Here is a 15,638-nt window from a genome sequence, read left to right as displayed (position 1 = left end):
AGGCAAAAAAGGGCAAACACGTTCCCTGAATACCTGAATTACGGGGCAACATGTAATCGCATCTGAAGCAGTTGTGGAAAAAATAACATATAAACAAGCACATTTAATGGTAATTGATGTATTTAACTTACTATGATTTATATTAATATATTTACCTTGCAATGTACATTCAAATTCCATGCTGTTTCAATAAACTTTACCGCTGGACAAACATAATAAAGCAATATATGCATATGAATCTGATTATACACAGATCCACTAACATATAAATGAAACCATGTTTGTCTTATCCCATTTTCTAAAAATAATCTTGCCAGATGTTTAAAATAACATTGCGAGTAAATTGATCGCTAACAATATGCAAACACTCGTTTCCGTGACATACATCCACCGAATCACCCATCCACCAAGTAGATTACAAATAAATAAATAAAGTTGTTACTATCTTAAACATTTTTATGCATCGTTGATTATCACAGCGATTCATTAATTCCTTCTTAATGTATAATCTCCATCGTTAATTCGATCGTTTACGACGTTATTTGCCATTTTTGCCGAGTCTGAATTTAATTCTGTATAGTCCGCCATGTTGTTCAAATGTCAAATGATGTAAGCGACAGGTGCGCATAGCAACGTTAAATCGTATACGCGATTCGCATTTTGTTAAATTAGTATACGTCTCAGTAATTAGTTTAATAATTAGATCTAATTATCTTAAAGACGAAAGCGAAAAAGAATAAATTTGTTTGTGTTTTTAAATGTAATTATGCGTAAAAATATATGTTTGATATAACTGAATAGTGCATGCCACGAGAATAACATCGTGTTTTTTATCAAAAGTCTCCGAAGTAACGATTTTATCGTGGAGTGTACACATTGTCGACCGAAAAGTGCGCTTGGTATAACATAGCCTCTGGCATTATCGATTGATACTGACACGGGGTTATTCACGCATGACTAATTCACAGCTTTGGAGCAGTTTACCTATAAATCGAGCACCGTTATCGATTAAATCTGCTCAAATATAGTCGATTAGATGTTGACGTCTCTCGAGTAAATCAAGCACAGTCGGAGCGTCACAGACAATCAAGGACGCTGATTTTGCGGACCAAGTTAGACCGTAAGGCAATAAAGATGTTATCCATAAGGGCGCGTGGCGAAATTTGCCTTTGAAAAGAAGGGCGCGTGGCGAAATTTGCCTTTGAAAAGGGCAGCGTGGCGATCCGGGAGGGCGGCGTGGCTTTTCGCCACGCTAAAATGGCCTGGGAAAAACACTAATCTTATCCCAACCGTTCATGATTTAACTAATGAAGTTGAAAAATTCTCTTCTTGACCTCCAGTGTTTTACAAACCATACTCAGTGCATGTTTTTTTTCATTCAAAATCGGGTCCGGTATAATCAGCCCCATTCTCAATGGAAAAAAGTATATACTTTTCCCAAATGAAAGTGAAACAAGGAACAAAATTGTCACAAAACCAGGTTTTCAATAAAAAGTCTGATAAAGGGAGACAACTGCAACTCAAAATGTGCATTGCTACTGATTGTTAATCACAATTACCCCCCATGTTTCAAAATCAATCTGTTTTTCGACCATGTGACCTAGTTTCAGACCCAGCATGACCCATATTCGAACTTGACTTAGATATTGTCTAGATACAACTTCTGACTAAGTTTCGTAAAGATCGGATGAAAACTATTTGAATTAGAGAGCGGACAACATGCTCAATGTTTAAAACGCACTAAGTGACCCCGTGACCTAGTTTTTAACCAGGCATGACCCATATTCGAACTTGACCTAGATTTGTCTAGAAACAACTTCTGACCAAGTTTTGTAAAGATCGGATGAAAACTATTTGAATTAGAGAGCGGACAAGCTTGTTCCGCCTGCCAGCATTCGCCAATCTAATAACCAGTTTTTTCCTTTGGAAAACCTGGTTAACAATTCCCAATGGAAGGTTTCCAAAAAAAAATTTAATTGTTTTTAGATCTCAATATTATGTTCATCTTCAATCCATGTAAGTTCAACCTTAGTAAATATAAGACGGAAAACACGTGTATTCTCACTTTTGAAGCAATTTTTAGTAAAACAACAACAACACTTATTGCTCAATTTCAGTCAAAACACCGCAAATTTTGCCAATCCAAAGGGACCCAGCCCCATTCCCAAGATGGTGAAAAAACACACTGATACAGGCTGAAAATTATTATATGAACTAATATTTATTTATTCCATTTCTGTTCAGCTACATGTAATGATCACTTAAGCTAACAAAAACGTGAAATTACAACACTTTAACAGGGTTTTTTTACCTTATATAACAGACGCCGAATATCGGCGTCTCCCCCCACCAAACTAGGCTGTTTTTTCCCCCTTTCAGAACCAAAAATTCCCCTTAAAATTTTATTTTTTTTTTTTTTATAGAAAGATGTGTCTCATGATTATAATATCTCAATTCTATTTCAGTTTAATCTTGCCAAACGTAATAAATTATGAAAAAAACAATGAATATAGTGCAAACATGTACAAATGTATTGTAAAAATGAGAGAGTAAGTAAACAAATCCCCCAAAAGGGGAATTACGCGAAAATTCCCGCGCACACAATTTTTCCCCAAAGTGGAAAATCCCGGTTAAAATTTCCCCCACATGACGGCTAAAGGCTCCTTCCCCCACAACCCAAAAAAAACCCTGCTTTAATAGGTCACTGCAACAATTTAGCGCTCAGACATGCATACTTTAATCTTACTTAAGAATTATTGAATTAACTTGTTCAATATACATGTACCTGAAACTATTACTGATAAGATCAAAGATCAAATTAAAGCCAAGGTCAAACAATCAGGGCATGGTATTGACAAGGATTTCCCACAACAGATCATGGACATGTTAATTATGATGAAAAGGAATTGCAGAGTCCCCTTTTGAATCCACAGAATAATTAAAACTTTTACCCACATCTGTCATCATTTTAAATTGTTCAAAAGGAGGATTTTGGAAGAACAGCACCTTGCTTTAGACATACATGTACTGGATTAAGACGCACTAAACAGATTTTACCTTATAAGACAGGTGCACTTTGACAAATTATGCATTTGAAACTGAAAATTTATCTATCATAAAATTATTTCCTCTGCTTTCCAATAATAAAATTTAAATACATATGGCTGAAAACATTTCAATAGATCAAAAGTTTTAGAATAAGTTCAAGCTGGAACGTTTTAATGAAGCCATATTATGGCATTACAGTTTGCAAGACTTGTTTCGATTGAATGTTGATTGTGTGAAATTTGTAAAACACAGGGCTGTCGTCGGACTTTTGAAAGTGGTCAGGCTCTAAGTGCCAGAGGCCTGCGAGCGCCAATGGCGCGAAGCTTCTAGGGGGTCCACGGGCATGCGCTTCCCCCCTGAACAATTTTGAAACATAAAAGCTAAATGACATCTGGGAGGTTTTGATGCCAAAGTGTACAATATTACTAAGTTACACGGCGCCGCACCAGGCTCCATACTATTTTCAAATGCGATAAACGAGGGAAAATAGTTTGATAATAGTTTGCTAAGTTGCAGTGCTGTAACACCTTTAAAATTTTCCAAATACACAGCTGAGTCATTCTCCTTTAGTAACGAACTCCTCTGCAATTTTAGTAAAGTCAAAAGCGTCCGTTCTTTGCTTATGAACGTGCAGAGTCATAAGGTTGTTAAGTCTAGGTAGGGACAGTGTGCTTCTCAGATGTGTCTTAACTCTCCGAAGTGCAGAGAACGTCCTCTCGCTTGTGGTATTTGTAGCTGGCATTGTCAGTAAGATTCGTATAAGTGCCGCAACATCTGAGTAGATCACCCGCAATTTAGGCGGAAGCTTGCGCATATAGTCAAGACTGAAGTATGTGCGGCAGTCGGATTTGGTAATTGTTTTGTTGAGAAAAGTGTTTTCAATGTCTCCAATTGAACTTTCAGCGTGTCATTGTTTACGTCATCTGAATAAAATTCAGTCAAGAAGAGAAAGTATCCGGGCTCCATACGCTGTAATGGCAACGAATTTCACTAGATGATATTTAAAGACCTTATTTCATTTAGCCTCTTTAATTATTTTTTTTTGATATCCCATGAACATTTATTGGCTCAAATAAATCCTTCGGCTTTGTTCAAGTATTTTTGTGTATGTTTAGTCTTGGATTTGCAACAGAAAATAATGAATACCCCAGATTGCAGGCCGACGTTGGCCCAACGTCGGCATCACATTGGCATGATGTTGGCGTTGGCATGCTAACGTTGGGCCGACGTTGGCAAAATATCAGTTGGCCAACTTAGGTTGGCACCTTCTGTGGTAATTAGCTTCTAATATTGGGATTCATTATTTGCAGTATAAAATAATATTAATGCTCATTAGAAATGGCAGATTTTGTTTTTATTATCCCCACGCTTTTTGAAAAAAAGGTGGGGATATTGTGGTGATCTCCGCCGTCCGTCCGTCTGTCCGTCCGTCTGTCCGTCCGTCCTGGCCACTATCTCCTCCTACACTAAAAGCACTAGAACCTTGAAATTTACACACATGGTAGCTATGAGCATATGTGCGACCCTGCACTATTTGGAATTTTGATCTGACCCCTGGGTCAAAAGTTATAGGGGTTGGGGTGGGGCCGCGTCAGAAATTATCACTCATTTTTTTAGGTTATTTTACATTTACTTCTTTATTTCTACACCGATTCACTTCAAATTGATACTGGACCTCACCTATGACAATACGGTCAATCTCAACCATGCATGGCCCCATTCCCAACCCTGGGGCGCCCCGCCCACATAGGCCACACCCACCAAAAATTTCCATTTACTATAATTTTTTCATTTCTACACGGATTCACTTCAAATTGATACTGAACTTTTGTTATGACATTAGGGTCAATCTCAACTATGCATGGCCCCAATCCCAACCCTGGGGCGCCCGCCCACATAGGCCACACCCACCAAAAAATTCCATTTACTATAATTTTTTCATTTCTACACGGATTCACTTCAAATTGATACTGAACTTCTCTTATGACATTAGGGTCAATCTCAACTATGCATGGCCCCATAACCAACCCTGGGGCCCCGCCCACATAGACCACACCCACCCAAAATTGCCTTTACTATAATTTCTTCATTTCTACACCGATTCACTTCAAATTGATATTGAACTTCTCTTATGACAATACAGTCAATCTCAACTATGCATGGCCCCATAACCAACCCTGGGGCGCCCCGCCCACATAGACCACACCCACCCAAAATTGCCTTTTACTATAATTTCTTCATTTCTACACCAATTCACTTCAAATTGATACTGAACCTCTCTTATGACAATACGGTCAATCTCAACTATGCATGGCCCCATTACCAACCCTGGGGCGCCCTGCCCACATATGTCACACCCACCCAAAATTGCCTTTTACTATAACTTCTTCATTTCTACACCAATTCACTTCTAATTGATGATGAACTTCTCTTATGACAATACGGTCAATCTCAGCTATGCATGGCCCCATTACCAACCCTGGGGCACACCTAGGTCAAACATTCGGCGTGGGGATACGCGTCGGCCTCTGCCGCGCCATTTCTAGTTAAAAGATAGGTTAGCCTCGAATGGGTTTCCGTAGTTTAATATTTTGTGGAGAGGGACACCATGATATAGCCCTTTTTACGTTTTTGTTTTTTTTTTATTTGAAGAGATATTGTCAAAGGATTTTGATACAAGATGATCTATCTCATACCTTCAATTGAACATCAGGCAGAAATCAACATCTGCACAAGCATTTCCGTCCTAGTTATGGTACAATATTGCATTTCTTAGGTTCAGCTACAAGTAAGGGTTTCTTGGACTATTCATTGCCTTCAATATGTGAACGAAGGGCATATAGCATTTATCGTGTATTTTCATTATTACAACATAGCGATGGTTATTATTTTACTCACTCTGATGTCTTTCTTTGTTTCTTAGAAAAAAAAATTGTCTGCATCTTCCGGAATAAACATCCGGGAAAAATGGAGTGTACGGTGGCTCGTTTAAACCATCAGAAAACAGCGAAGTTAGAAAACGGATAGAAATACCGGTATTTTATCACTTTTGCAACAGCATCAGTGTTGTTATTCAGGGGTTTTTTTTACTAAGAAAGTGACGCCGATATTCGGCGTCTTCCCCTACCAGAATTTTTCCCCTCAAAATACAATTTCCCCACCAAAAATATCATTTTTTACCAAAATATAATATTCTCAAAGAAATGTTTATTTTTCCTTGGGGCATTCGACAATTATCCAATTTGCACCATGTACAACGATCTCGCTCTCTCTCTCCAGACGAACACACAAAATCTGGGAATCCCAGTTATTCTAAATAAAGCTCTTAAATTACGTCATGTAAACTGGGCAACTAATCGTAATAATCATGTGACTATTTTACTGGATACCGGTCTTGCGCGAGAAGGGTGATTCGTCAATTAATTACCGGAAACCAGTCGAATTTTCATCCGGGCTATGTGCTAGCCAAGATATAAACGTGAAAACAGAACAAAAATGTCTCACAATTGGCGTTCTTACACAAACAAAATAAAACATTCGGGTTCGGAAGATACTGAACGCATCGAGGCATTTTTTAAGCAAGAATCATCGAAAACTGTTATAACCCAGCAGGATTCTGAGGTAATCAACATCGAACATTGTGAAAGTGAAAGTAGACAATCGGCAGCTGCCGCTCCTTTCCCTTCCAATACTGTAGCAGATCAAGATCGTCAACCCATTCATCATGAAATTGAAATCACAAAATTGACATCGTCCCCCGGCCCCAGTACAGAAATATAGTTGAAAACATTTCCCATTATTAGATCTACACCTGCAACTTTATTAAGGACTTTGACTTTAATACGTGTTAAATGTGTTTAAGAACAAAAAGGACAGAGACAAGCCTCTTTTGATGAGTTATAGACATTGAAATGAACAGTTTTTATTTTTTCCCCTAATATGTCTCTTTCGCACTCTTTTTTCCCCTTTCACCCAGCGTCCAGCGTCTTCCCCTTTCTCTAAAAAAAACCCCTGTTATTGAAAATCAGCGTTTTTTTTAATAAGGAAGCATGATAAAATATGTCTTATCCAGAGGAGATTAAGCAATTCATCTCCTAGCTCAGCCTTCTTTTCTCTTTTTTTGGTCAAAAAGTGGTCAGGCCCACGACCGCCCTGAAACAAGCTGCCTGGTACCAAAAATGAAAGGTTTAAAGGAGTGTTCACAGGCAGTGTTTTTTTTCACCATTTTGGGAATGGGGCCGGGTCCCTTTGGATTGGGAAAATTTGCGGCGTTTTGACTAAAATTGGGAAATTAGTGTTGTTGTTGTTTTGCTAACAACTGCTTCAAAACTGAGGATACAAGTGTGTCCAGTATTATATTTACTAAGGTTGATCTTATATGGATGGGAGATGAACAAAATATTGAGATCTAAAAAAAAATGGAAACCTTCGATTGGAAATTTTTAGCTCCCATTTGGGAAAAATATATACTTTTTTCCATTGGGAATGGGTTCGGTTACCGGAACCGATTTTGAATGAAAAAAAACACTGACAGGCTTTGATATACTTTAGGAACAAAACTGTAATACTATAGTTTTAAAAACTTAAAATTGCAAGAAAAAAAATTAGAAAAATGTTCCAGCCCTGGGGATCAAACATGGGGCCTCTATAAGCAAAAGTTAACTCTTTACCACCAAATCCTGAAGGCTTTTGAATGATCTGTAACTTAGTTAAACTCTATGTTAGTAATACACTTTTTGCTAAATTATCAATTCTACAATTTCATTTGATGAACATATCTTTTAAGAATTTTTTTTTAGTCAATAGTGTTATTTTGTGTTATTTGGTTTTTTGAATATAATGCATACATTATTTTTTAATATATGACTTTTTTTAAATTGATATTTTGCCAAACTATGAACAAGTACATGTTTCTTTAAGTTGTACCAAATATCTGTTTTTTCTTGGTATTTTCTTAACCACATCACTAGTTAAGGTACTGTACATCAGGGCCCTCACACTACTTTGGGGGAAGGGGTCCGCAGCCCTTAGGAGGGGGAATTTTCGCGGCGTTTCCCTTTTTGGGGGATTTTTTTACTTACTCTCTCATTATTTCATTTGTACATGTTTGCACTATATTCATTGCATTTTTCATAATTTAGTATGTTTGAAAAGATTAAATTGAAATAGAATTGAGATATAATAATCATGAGACACATCTTTCTATAAAAAAAAAAAAAAAAAAAAAATTATATTTTTTTAGGGGGAATTTTTCCCCCCGAAAGGGGAAAAAAGTATACTTTTCAGGTGGGGGACTGCCGCCGAAATTCGGCGGCAAATTTGATAGATTGAGGGCCCTGTACATGTACTACAGTGTTTAATAAACAATTTATTATAACAATGTTTTTATTTTTTGGCATGCCCAGTAGCACACTGCCAACGCGGCGTTGCTCGGCGGTCACTGATAAGAACGGAAATTGTCTGTATTTACCGACTAGGCTAAAGTAATACACGCCGCGGGAATTAGCGAACGCGGTGTAACGCCGAGCGTTTTATCGAGTTCACCTCGCTCTCCAACGCCGCGTGAACACTCGCTAGCAGAAAAAAACCGCGGAGGGAGCGCGTGTTTTGGGAAAAACGCGTGGAGTGTACTGTAAAAGGATTTAAATATGAATGTGAAGTTTATGTTGAAAAAAATAGTAAGAACATTAAGAACATTGATAGTGTTCAAGAACAAAAAACGTTTATACATGTAGAGTGTATAGAACGAATCAATGTTTAAAGATGATGCCCATAGAAAATAGGTCAATTCATCTTAGACGGCTTTACATATTTTACCATGTAAGTGTACAATCTTCAACAAAGAGACTCCTTAAACTTCAGCCAGAAAGTCAAACAGGCTACTTGAAACTGTTCAAAGATATTGTCATAATGATGAGCAGAAAATGTCAATTACAGATAAGAGAGAAAGATAGGGCCAGATCTCAACCTGTCCAAAGTCACTTACAACTTTAGAAATATTAAGATATGGAAACACTGCAGAATCAATATTTAACCACAACAAATATTTTCAGACCATTTAAGCAGTTGAGCTGAAAATATCTTCAAATTAAAACCTGCTTTTGGGTTTAATACAAAAAATAGTATTGATTTATTGTTAATAAACATTGGGGAAATATGACACATTCTGCTAAAATCACCGGAATTGTACGAAAATTGTTAATTTGCTGGTCCCACTGGAAGCAGTTTCACACTTAATAATAACTAATTTTCAAGCTTAAGCAATGATGAAAGGAGAAAAATAATCTGAAACTCTGAAAAATCATGATGTTGATGGTCTTTTTTAACATCAACAAGTGATAAACATTTTAAGTGTGACATTGACCTTACAGAAATTTCAATAGACGCAGAATCCTGCGTTTTGACACGAGCAAATTAAATATGACTCGTTTTTGATGCATCCCTTTTTTCTGCCGTGCGTCATTTTGACGCATAGAAAATTTGACCCGTGCTTCAGTCAGTTAACATCTCGAGTTCCATGGTAATAAATCCCGCTGTGGTCCTAATTGAAATTAATGTTTCAGTATTTGAACCTCGGTCTATAATCGAAGGAATACCCCGGGCGTTGTTTATCTTATCTCATCTCTTCCAATACACATGCCACCGTCTAAATAGTGCGTGCGCACTTACTGGGTAATTAGCAGCAGTGATAACGTGATAATTGACAATCCGATAATTGCAGACTTTGCAGATGGCGCGGTTAAAGGAAGTCGGCAAAAATAATTAAAGAAAAAACAAAATTGATCAAAGTTCCATGAATTACGTAGATTCAATATTAAGTTCAGCGAGTTTTGTCAGGTTGTTTATCCACCGATAATTACCAGTAACACCCATCTGATATAAACTGGATTCACAGTTCATTTATTATACTAACAAGTCATAATACTACACATAAAAATTGAGAAAACACAGTTCCTCGATAAGATATAAATTATCTGAGTAGAATTAAATTGCTACGTCATGACCTTCGACATTGTAAATGCCGGCCGTATTGTAAATTAACAGTCAACCCGCGTTCAATTCTAAGCTGGCGATTCAACAACAACAGATTCAAATTACAAGTAATGGTGATTCAATAATGGAGAAAGCATTAACTGGATTTAACAAACATTTGATTAGGTTTGCAAAACCAGATAACAACAAGGAAAATTTGGATTATTGAAGTAAAACTACTACAAAAAAGGCATTCTTAAATGTACATATTTCGGACATGTTTAGTATTCGGATAAACAGTAATAGATATACAAGGTGTTCCATGCATTTAGATTGTGTTTTATTACAAAGGCCAGGGCCCTCAATCTATCAAATCTGCCGCCGAATTTCGGCGGCAGTCCCCCACCTGAAAAGTATACTTTTTTCCCCTTTTGGGGGGAAAAATTCCCCCTAAAAAATAAAAAATATTTTTTTATTTTTTTTTATTTTTTTTTTAATAGAAAGATGCAGGGATTTCAATAGACGCAGAATCCTGCGTTTTGACGCGAGCAAATTAAAAATTACTCATTTTTGACGCAACCCTTTTTTCTGCTGTGCGTCATTTTGACGCGTCGAAAATTTGACCCGTGCGTCAGTCAGTTAACATCTCGAGTTCCATGGTAATAAATCCCGCTGTGCTCCTAATTGAAATGAATGTTTCAGTATTTGAAACTCGGTCTATAATCGAGGGAATACCCCGGGCGTTGTTTATCTTATCTCATCTCTTCCAATACACATGTCACCGTCTAAATAGTGCGCGCCCACTAACTGGGTAATTAGCAGCAGTGGTTACGTGATAATTGATTGACCATCCGAAAATTGCAGGTTTTTTGCAGACTTTTCAGACAGCATGGTTAAAGAAAGTCGGCAAAATTAATTAAAGTAAAAACCATATTGATCAAAGGTCTATTAATTACGTAGATCCAATAGTAGATCTAAGTCCAGCGAGTTTTGTCAGTTGTTAATCTACCGATAATTACGAGTAACACCCATCTTATATATTAAAACTGGAATCACAGTTCATTTTTTATACTAACAAGTAATAATACTACACATAAACATTGAGCAAACACATTTTCTCGGTAAGATATCCGAGTAGAATTAAATTGCTGCGTCATGACCTTCGACATTGTAAATGGCGGACTTAACAGTCAACCCGCGTTCAATTCAAAGCTGGCGATTCAAATTGCAAGTAATGGCGATTCAATAATGGAGAAAGCATTAACTGGATTTAACAAACATTTGATAATGTTTGTTAAACCAGATAACAACAAGAAAAATTTGGATTATTTAAGTAAAACTACTACAGGTAAGGCATTCCAAAGTGTACATATTTCGGACATGTATAGTATTCGGATAAACAGTAATAGATATTCTAGATGTTCCATGCATTTAAATTGGGTTTTGTTAGAAAAGCTATCATAGGGATGGTGATTATATAATGACGATAAATATGTGATGAAAAGGTGCTACCGGTGCATATCTTTAATTATTTAAATTTGTTAAAAGACTTAAATGTGTTATAACTATAAGTAACAAAGACAGGCCAAATTTGCTCTTTCATCAAACTATCAAGTTTTATACATCATCAGAAAGGTGTCCAGTCATTACACCCCCTGGACGTTAGGTGTGGTCGCCATTTTAATGAGGTCAAATCTGATACCAAAAATTTCACAGATGTTGAAAAAAACATAATTTTTGTGTGTTTGCAATAAAATGCAATATTATTTTCATAAAATTTAATCTTTTCCGGTTATATTGAGCTACACCTTAATGTAATACAAGGTGGCGCTTTTTGCCTCCAGTGAAACAAAGATGGTTAGGGTATGACATCAAATTTTCAGGCTACTTTGGAATATGCTGACATTGTTACTATAAGGAAGTATATTTAATGTACCAATTCATTAAAATATGTTGTGTTATGTATCATGGTATTGTTATTTAATAAAGCAGTATAACTTTTTAAGATATTGTGTTACTCTTAGAGCATATTTTTATCTAAATAATTGAATAATACAGACAAAAACACAATTAACGCGTTCAAAATTGACCCCACCATTTTTCAATTTGACTCCTCAAAATTTCAGTCCAGGGGTCATTGACTCCTGGTTTTTAAAATCTATTGAAATCCCTGAAAGATGTGTCTCATGATTATTATATCTCAATTCTATTTCAATTTAATCTTTTCAAACATACTAAATTATGAAACATGCAATGAATATAGTGCAAACATGTACAAATGAAATAATGAGAGATTATGTAAAAAATTCCCCCAAAAAGGGAAACACCGCAGAAATTCCCCCTCCTAAGGGCTGCGGACCCCTTCCCCCAAAGTAGTGTGAGGGCCCTGAAGGCTACCCTAGGGATGATGATACTATAATGATGATAAATGTGTGATGAAAAGGTGCTACCGGTACATATTATCTTAAATTACTTAAATGTGTTTAAAGACTTAAATGTGTTATGATGAAGTAGATTTTAATGAGCATTTATTGTTTTTACAAATAAACATAGTACAAGAATAAAAATAATAAAAGTTGTGAAAGGAACATGTTTTTGTTTTTTTAAACTTAGTTGCTATTGTTCGCACAAATTATTTATATTTTGTCATTATCTTTGTGTACCAATTCATTTAAATATGTTGTGTTATGTATCATGGTATTGTATTTAATAATTAAAGCAGTATAACTTTTTAAGATATTGTGTTACTCTTAGAACATCTTCTTGTGGTATCTAAAAAATTGAATAATAGAGACAAAAACACAATAAACGCGCTTCAAAATTTACCCCAGCATTTGTCAAGTTGACTCCTCAAAAATTCAGTCCAGGGGTCATTGACTCCTGGTTTCTAAAATCTATTGAAATCCCTCCGTTAGACTAATGTACCTGGATGTTGAGCAGAACAAAGTTTGGAACTTGTGACCTCTAGGTTTTTTAAGATTTGACCAGGTGAACTAGATTGGGACAAAAGTAACCAAGTATTAAAACCTGTCCTAGACATTTAGTCCTAATAAACATTATGACCAAGATTCATCAATATTGGATGAAAAATGTTGCCTATAGAGTGGTAACAAGCTAAAATTTGAAGGCACACACTGCATGCCTCAAGAAGCTGGACGCAGAACACATGTCATGTTGCTGGACATTATTTAAGACAGACAGTTACCTAAGTGAGGCAGGGCAACAGATAAGGATCGTTTTATCGTTTTTACGATTTGTATTTGACAGAAAACGAATTGAAATGAAAAATCGATCGTACAATAAATGATTATGAAATTGGAAAACTAATTGCAATTGATTCTTTGTAGTTTTATTTTACCAATTCCCTCCGTACTGTGTTTGATTTGAATTAGTATATTGTAACCTTTAGTGCAGTTAATATTTAGTTAAACTTTTTTATGAACGATGTCTACATAAAAAATTTATCCTGTCAAAAAAGTACGCAAAAATGTCGGCATCTAGTTCTAAACACGGACGTGCTAAGAAAATTTCATTAGTGGCGTGCAGGCCTAATATGTTTCAATTTGTAACGCGAAACGAACCGTCTGGCAAAGACGTTGTAAAGAGTGTTTTATCGGAATTTATTTCACAGGTTATGATAGAAAAGGAACAATTCAGTGCAAAACAACGCGGCGATTCAGTGTCTGAGAAACAATAAACCACGTGGAAAAAGGAATTCCCCTGGCTTGTCTTACATTGAGAGGGCTTGCAAATGCACCTTAAGTGTAACCGACAATCAAAAAGCTCATCTCATCCAGAAATAAAAGTTAGTTTTTAATCAAATGTAAACAATTTTTAGACAAATTGACTTGAGGGAAAAACTAATTGTTTCAAAAAGCTTGCAGTGAAAACTAATTGACATGAAATCTTATCTGTTGCCCTGGTGAGGTGCGATACAAAACAGCTGAAAAATATTGTTTTAATGCAAACTGAATTTCTGAATATTTATTTGAACATCATACACTGCTGGACCAAATTATTATCCAAAACAAGCAATGGAAGTATCTGAAAGTGACTTCATAGTTTTCGCAAAATGACAATAAAGAAAAAATATGCCCATGTGACAAATATACATGGAACGTTTCGTAACTATTTATTAAAATTAATGTAAAACCTAACCATACAAATGAAATGAAAATTTCATTTAAGATGAGGTACAATGAACTGAAAGTAACACACGTTCAACATGCAAGTACGACGTGGTCTGAGGACGAATTAGTACCTCAAGTGAATCAAAATGAATATGGCAGATATATTACCTATTAAATTGTAAAATCCTTTTGAAATAATGGCATCGGATAGGTAGGAACAGGATACCGTTTGTTGAGCTTTTAAAATAATTGCACTTGATTATTAACACACTTCATAATCAACACACGGCAATTCGATATCGCGAATGTAAACTATTTCTGTTGATGCTAAGTAACAATCATTCAGCCAATCACATTGCCAGTAATATAAAGACCGACCAATCACAAGTCGCCGTCCTTAATATTGAATCCACCGCCAACCTGCTCTGACCGGAGAGAATAACAACTAGCGAAAAAAATAATTTCGGTTACAGAACACTAAACGTCATACAGTTTTCAATTCTAACGTTAAAGCGAAATTATGGGCATCTTACAGTTTATAGGGGTCTATAGCAACCTTTGTTTATATTTGGTGTTTTCACTTCACATCTGTCGACGGAAAGAAAAAATAATGCATTTGAATATCAACCGTACTTTCGTTTGACAACTGATCATGCATGTACAATGTGAGCCTAAATTTAGGTTTAGTGCAGATTCGTTTATACGACACAAAGACACACTTTTGTTTTACGGATCATTTCGGCTAACAGGACTGGGTGAGTCACGTAAAATATCGAATATAAAATATATTTTTAATAAACAACTGGTAGCAAGATGAGTTGCGGATAATTAGTCAGTTACCACATTTTGACTTACACTTTTGACCTGTTAATTCTTTTCATCTTAATTCAACAGTGAAAAATTCCCATAATATCACTTTAACAGAGTTTACTAAAATCTAAAAGGGTCCAGGTTGTGTGACGGACGGCGCACTCACGCACGGATGGAGTTTCACCTACCATTTATATATTCATACGCCTTTCGACGAGGGATATAAAATCGATGAAGTAATTTTGCTATAGTATTAGTACCCAGCGGTCTACAGCCCGAGTGATAAACAAACACATAAAGTAAGTTAGCTTTAGCCCTGAATACAACCTTTATTCAGCTGAAAATGTTTGCACGAATTTGCCCGCAAAAATAACATTTCACACTGTTTGTTTTTATCTTTATCCATGATCAAACGAACCACTCGAATGTGTATAACTACTGCCTATAAGTTTTTTTAAACACGTAGAATTATTCTCCCCTTAATTATCTAAATAATCTTAACACAAAATGAAAATAATCGAGACTCTAAAAGAGAAGCGTTCGTTCGCAAGTACGTCATGTAAATACTTGGCGTTTGGGCAGAGAAACGGAAAAATTGCGATGAAATGCATATACATTTCTGGCGTAGCAAGAGGCAAGTTTTAGCCAAGGCACTATATGGGTGCGGGAGCATGCCTC

General features: G+C 36.1%; 2 protein-coding genes across 9 annotated transcripts in view; one reads left to right on the top strand and one right to left on the bottom strand.

Annotated features, from left to right (window-relative positions):
* The window catches only part of LOC127856446 (tubulin monoglutamylase TTLL4-like), an 87,989-nt gene extending 73,524 nt beyond the window's left edge, over positions 1–14,465 (bottom strand). For all 8 annotated transcript variants that reach the window (XR_008038034.1, XM_052392654.1, XM_052392656.1 and 5 more), the window contains exon 1: positions 14,319–14,465. The gene's annotated coding sequence lies outside the window, so the exon portion shown is untranslated. The remainder of the gene's footprint in view (positions 1–14,318) is intronic.
* LOC127856449 (uncharacterized) overlaps positions 1–15,638 on the top strand; it is an 84,669-nt gene that overhangs the window by 18,705 nt on the left and 50,326 nt on the right. The gene's annotated exons all lie outside the window — the stretch shown is intronic.

The sequence above is a fragment of the Dreissena polymorpha genome, chromosome 13, assembly GCF_020536995.1.
Source record: "Dreissena polymorpha isolate Duluth1 chromosome 13, UMN_Dpol_1.0, whole genome shotgun sequence".
Taxonomy (NCBI): domain Eukaryota; kingdom Metazoa; phylum Mollusca; class Bivalvia; order Myida; family Dreissenidae; genus Dreissena; species Dreissena polymorpha.
Note: the sequence above shows the minus strand (reverse complement) of the source record. Positions and strands in the feature narration are given on the sequence as shown.